The sequence below is a fragment of the Balaenoptera ricei genome, chromosome 10, assembly GCF_028023285.1.
Source record: "Balaenoptera ricei isolate mBalRic1 chromosome 10, mBalRic1.hap2, whole genome shotgun sequence".
NCBI lineage: Eukaryota > Metazoa > Chordata > Mammalia > Artiodactyla > Balaenopteridae > Balaenoptera > Balaenoptera ricei.
Window position 1 is genome coordinate 96,797,607 of NC_082648.1, and position 6,655 is coordinate 96,804,261.

Here is a 6,655-nt window from a genome sequence, read left to right on the forward strand (position 1 = left end):
TCAGAGCTCTAAAGTCCCAGCAGCCCTGAGGGGTGAGGACCGGAGGTGGGGAAAGGGGAACTGGGGGTCCAGAGGACCCATCTTAGCAAGCTGAGCCCTGGGGACAGAGGACTGTAGGGGTCTCTCCCGCCCTCCACTCCCACCCTCGCCTACCCCCCAGCGCTCAGTAGTCACCAGGGTGGAATATTTTAGCACCTATAGAAAAACCACCACAGACGGCCGTGGCAGCTGTTGCTAAGGAGACGCTCCCAAAATAGCCCCCCTCCGCCAACCTTTCCCGCTGCTGCTCCTGCTGTGGGGAGGGGAAGAGGCCAGGCGGAGAAGGGGTGGCACACGAGCCCTGGCCCCAGGTTCACCCACCCACCCTTGCCCCTGGTGCCCACACTGGCCAAAGACCCAGGCAAGCTAAAGACCTGGGCAGCCACAGGTCTGCAGAGGGGGCAAGAGTGACCTGAAGCATGTCTGTGGCCGAGGCCACAGTCCTTAGCTAGGGGAAGGTCACCCAGATGAGGGGAGATGGGAGAGAAAAGAGTTCCTGCACCCAGGACCCCCAGCACACTCCCACACATGCACAATCACAGACCTCACAGTTTTATACACCCACTTGTGCACACAAGTACAAACTCACAAATGTCCACCTAAATATGCATATACAGCATCAAAGACACAAATAGATGCATGGGTAAACACATATGCCACAAATATACAACATACACCTGCAAGCACATACCACACAGCCAAAAATACACACTTTTACATACACACACTCAAATACACATCCCAAGTACACACACACACACCCCAACATATGCATGCCGGGCACATGTGTACACACACACACACATACACACACAGACACCAGTGGAGATATAGCCTCACAGCACATGAATACACAACTGTCCAAACATGCCCAGCATGTGGCATTCAAAGGGCACTGAGTAGCGTTAGTCCTGGGCTCTGTCCAGGGAACGTGTTCTGGGACCTTCTATGATCCAGCCAGAGGGTGGAAAATTAGGAGGATGGGTGGAGTGTGATGTATCTGTGAACCCCTCTAACTGGGTGGTCTGGGGACCAAAGGGTCCCTGGTGCCTGTGGGAGACCTGCCCTGAGCCCATTCCTTAGGAAGCAGAAAATGGGGGCAGGGAACTCTCACCTACCGACTGGAAACCTCCCGGCATGGAGAGCCCGGAGCCCCAGGTTCACTGTGCAGCTGGTTGTCACCGAGGATGCATTTGGGGCTGGGGTTATGATGAGGACCAGAAGGCAGTAGGTTAGCGATGGTGGTGGTCCCTGACACGTAAAAAGGCCTTTACAGTTTATAAGCCACGTTTACACTCGTTGTTTCACATACTTGGTAACAACTACTCTGAGATATTGGTGGTATTGTCCCCATCCCTGAGACCCAGACAGGAGAGGGGACTTGAAGACCACAGAGCACTAGCAGAGCTGGAACCAGACCCCAAGGAGATGCCAGCACACAGTCCTATGTGCCTCCCACTTGACTGCGTGCGAGACACAAACTGGAAAGCAGGCCACCAGGGTGCGGAGCTTGGCTTTGCCCCTGATTTGCCCTACGGTACTGGGGAGTAGCCAAGCCCTCCATCTCCCCACCTGGAAAGCCGAGAGTGAATCCCTAGAGTTGTATTCAAACAGCAGTTTATGGCCACAGTCAGGGCTGGGAGTGGAGTTTCCCAGATGCCCTCGGAATGCCAGCGCAAGGACAAAGGGCGCGGAGTCGCTCCCCTCCGCACTTGGCCAGCCGCCGTCTCACTCCAGCCTCGCTCCGTGGCTCCGGTTCAGGAATCCGGGCTCCGGGTCTTCGGTGGCGCCTCGGCATTCCGGAGACTCGGCGAGCGGCTTGCGGTTGCCTTGGGAACCTCGCCCCGGTCCTTGCGCGAGGTGCGCGATTCTCCGCGCAGGGCGCTGTGCCTGCGCCGGACGCTGGGAGATTGGACTTTGGAGTCTCAGAAAGACAGCTGTCGCCAGTGGCGAGGTGTCGCCAGGGCATCGCGGCAAGGGTTTGTTTGTTTTTTTCTTTTAATTGAGGTGTAACTAACAAACAGTAATACACCTTAAGAGTACAGCTCAGTGAGTTTTTACGTATGTATAAAACTCATGTAATCACTACTCGGATCCAGATACAGAACACTTCCAGCGCCCAAGAAGGCTTCCTCGGACCGAGAGGTTACAAATAATTCTCTTCTGCGCTTCTCCGGGAATAAACCGGCGAGGGAGTGATTGCCTTCTGAGGACACGGAATTTCCGTGTTTTCTCCCGGCTCTGCTTTGCCTCGTTGGGCCTCAGTGTCCTGTAAAGGGGAGCAAGGGACTGGCATTTGTTGCGTGGTTTACTCCTTGCAAAGCGCTTTAGAAACCTAGCAAACTTTGACCCTGATAGCTACCCGCTGAAGTCAGTACTTGGTTTACCCTCAAGTTACCGATGAGAACACTAGGACTTGGAGAGGTTAAATAAATTGCCCGAATTCGGACAGCTCGTACGTAGTGGAGCTTGAGCCTCGAACAAATGTCTCTCTAACCTTGATGTTCATCCTTCTCCCCTCTCCTTTTTTTTTTTCCTTTCTTTTTTTGGCTGCGCAGCGCTGGGAGGCCCCGACCAGGGAGTGGTATCACACATATCTCTGCACCTTTGCGCATGTAGTTGCTTCTGCTTGGGACTCTACTCTCTTCCCCCAGGCTCTGTCCTTGAGACAAGCTCCTACTCATCCTTCAGTGCCCGGCTCTGGCATCCTCTGAAGCCTTCCTAACTGCAGTTCTCCCTCGTGACTCCCCCCAGCCCAGGGTAATTACTCTCTCCTCTGCGCCATATCCAATGCATGCACAGGCACCCGCCTCCCACGGTGCCCCAAGGGCTTCTTAAGTGTGCACCTACAATCAACCTGCAAGGCGCCTGGCACACAGCTGGTCTTCAATAAATGTGCTTGGGACTGAAAGTGGAAGAGAGGTTTTGGAACCTTGGTTTCCCGCCGGGTAAAAATGGGGCGCATACTAGGCCCTACCGTGTGTCACTCAAAACGTATTGAGCGGGAGTGGGGAGGGGGAAGCTTCCAGAACACCTGAGGCGGAACCACAGGAAGGTTGCCCTCAGCCCACCCCCATTCTATTAGGGAATAGACTCGTCCACGCCTCGGGGGCGGGGCGGAGTGGGGGGGGCGGGCGGTGGGACCTCGGTCTCGGGGCTGCCTGGGAAGAGTTCATTCCTTCCACGAGGGGAGCGTCCACTTGCTGCCGAGACCAGAAAAAGCCAAAGCGGCCCCCAGGAACCCGAAGGGAGTCCCGGGAGCCCGGGCCAATAGCTCCCACCTCCTTCCAGGGCCCTGCCCGGCCAGAGGCATTTGATTAAGTGGTGGGGTGTCCTCAGGATCGTGATTTTCACTTTACATCCACACTTCCCTTCACCACAGAACTTGAGGCAGTTAGCAGGATATTCAAAAGAGCGGTGAAATATAACAAAGGGCTAGGACCAGGAAGGAAAAAAAGACTATACATATATTTTTTCTTCCTATAATTGAGCAACTCCCCCGTTCACTCTCCCATAAATCTGACTTTGAACAAACAGTTTGCTTTCTTTTTTTTTTTAAACTTTTGGGTTTATTTATTTATTTATTTATGACTGTGTTGGGTCTTCGTTTCTGTGCGAGGGCTTTCTCTAGTTGCGGCAAGCGGGGGCCACTCTTCATTGCGGTGCGCGGGCCTCTCATTATCGTGGCCTCTCTTGTTGCGGAGCACAGGCTCCAGACGCGCAGGCTCAGTAATTGTGGCTCACGGGCCCAGCCGCTCCGCGGCATGTGGGATCATCCCAGACCAGGGCTCGAACCCGTGTTCCCTGCATTGGCAGGCAGACTCTCAACCACTGCGCCACGAGGGAAGCCCCCAGTTTGCTTTTTTAATGAGGGAAAAAGAATCCTTGCCCTTTGAACTGAAGGAAATTTCCCCCTTAGCCTCCCCTCAATTGCATTCCTACAGCAGACAAATTTCGACTGTCAGGAAACTGAGGCTGAGCAGTGAGGGACTTGCCTGGAACCACCCAGCATCTGGGAAAGATAGGTCCGACAGTGCAGGTGGCTGGAGTGCCAGCCTGCGCTAGAGCCGGGGGAGTAAAATGAGTAGGGGATTTTTCCCTGCTGTTTGTTGGGAGCTTTGAAAAATGCTCCACCTTGAAGATGGAGTAGGTGTGAAAAAGGCAGGGCTGATTACTAAGGACAGAGTGGTAGAACCTTGGGGAGAAGGAGGTCTATGCGACCTGTGGGTGCAAGAGACAAGTTTGAGCCTCAGTTTGCTTATCTGCAAAATTGGGGTGATGAGTTTTCTGTCCTGAGACATAGGGAGTATCAGTTTCATAGGGAGACTGGGAAGACTAGATGTAAGGAGGACTGAGTAACAAGTCAGCGATACTTCTCTCTTCATTATCCCCATCAACAGACGGGAAAGCTGAGGCCCAAGGAGGAGACAAGGCAGGCTCAAGGCCACTGTGGCAGGCCCAGGACAAGATCTTGAGTTCTTCCCCCTCCACCACCATGGTGGTCACTCCTCAGACCTCCCCTGGCCTGGGCCAGTTCCCCTGTGGTCCCCCTGGAGAAACAGAGGGAAGAGGAGGATTCTAGCCTTGTTCCATCCCCTGCTGGCAGTTGGAGCTGCTTCTCAAGAGGACAGATGTTTTACCAAATGGCAAATGCACGTGCTTTTCCCTGGCTTGGGGAGGAGGTGGGCGCTGAGAAGGAGATGCCAGCTGGTTGGGCAGAGAGAACTGTAGCCACACCTGAGGGATTTAAATAGCCACCGCCTTCTCTGGGCACTGACTGGAGGGGAGGTATCTGGGCAGGGCCGGTGGGGGGAGCAGGGAACATAGCAGCCCATTCAGAACCTGTCACAGCCCTGGATGAGTGCCTGGCTTTTCCTCCCGGAAGAACTGTGACCACGCACCTCACTTCCCTGAGCCTCGATAAGCTTCTCCTGCAAAGTGAGGATTTAAAGCCTGCTTCTGAGGGTGACTGTTGAGGCTGAACGGAGAGAACCTGGCTAACGTGCCTGACTCATGCCTGGCACCCAGTAGATGCCCAATACTTGATGGCTATCCCGGCCAGGGCAGGAGTCCCCACTGCAGCATCTGTGACAAATGGCACCCACCCCCCTGCTCACCTGCCTCTCATGACAGGGAGCTCATCACCTCCCATGACAACCCACAGTGTAATGTCATGATTTAATTGCATGAACCCTGAAGTCAGACTGTGTGGTGGAATCCAGGCTCCACTATTTAGTGTCTGTGTGACCTTAAGCAAATTACTTAAGCTCTCTGTGCCTCAGTTTCCCCAGGGTAGAATGGGGATAATAACAGTACCTCCCTCTTAGTTTTGCTTAGATCAGTGCTGCTCAAACTTTCGTGTGCACACAAATCACTCAGGGATCTTGTTTAACCACAGATTCTGATTCAATTGGTCTGGGGTGGGGCCCGAGATTCCGCATTCCCAGCAGGCAATACAGATGCTGCTGGTCCTTGGACCACATTTTGAGTCTCAAAAGACTGCCTTGCCCTGGGAGTCATGGTGAGGGGGCCATGGAAAGGTCACAAGTAGAGGAGTGACAGACTTCATCATGGCAAAGCCTCTCTGGCTGTCTGTGATGGGGAGGGGGGGCACAGGAAGGAAGCCAGTAATTTAGGGAGAGATGAAGGTCCTGAGTGGGAGAAGGGGCTACAGGGGTCAAAAGGGAGGCGGTGATAAGGGCCCTTAGCACATGCGATCCACTACTACAGATGCAGAGACCAAGGCCCAGAGAGGGTGTCTGACCTGCTCAGGTCACACAGCACTGACAGGACTCCTGCCCACAGTTGGTCCTTCACCCTTCACCCCTCCCAACTTGCTGGCCACCATTCCCCAGCCCTCTGGAGTCTCTTCTGGCCTGTGCTCCTGTTTAACATCTTGTCACACCAAGAAGAGGGAGACACTAGGGAGGACCCTGGATCTCCCTGAGAGACCTGACCTCTTCCATGATCACAGTGACCCTGTTTTACAGATGAAAAAACTGAGGCCAAGAGAGGGGAAGTCTCTCAGCACCCAGGCTGGAACCAAGGTCAGCCTGACTCCCAACCAGAGTCTTTGGTTACCATTGTCCAACAGGTCAGGTCAGGACAAGGTGGCTCTTCAAATTAACAGGTGAGAGGGTGGGAAACCCAGCTCCAGCTCTTCTCCCCACCCGAGGAGGGAGGAGTTCCAACCCCAGGCTGATGATGACAATAGCAGTGGGTCACCGTTTATGGGGGGCTTCCAACCTGCTAAGCTCATGCCAAGCAGTGGCACGCAGGACCCCACTTCACCCCAGCACGGGTCTTCTTAGCCCTGTGTACAGATGAGGGAACCGAGGCAGAGAGAGGGGCCCAGTGGCTTGCCCACGGTCACGTGCGGTAGGACCCCGGGTTCCGAGCAGCGGAGGCAGAGTCCCGGACTCCCGGCGGACCCTTCTCTGGGCATCGCGGGGGCGGGCGGGACGTGGCGGGCACGTCGCAGACACAGAGCGGCCCGGGCCGCGGGTGGCGGGCCCAGGCCGGAAGCCCCCCAGCCCGCGGGGCCGCCCCGCCCCGGGAGCCGCGGCGCTGGGCTGGGCCGGGAGGCGGGATCTCGGGATCTCGGGCGGCGGCGCTT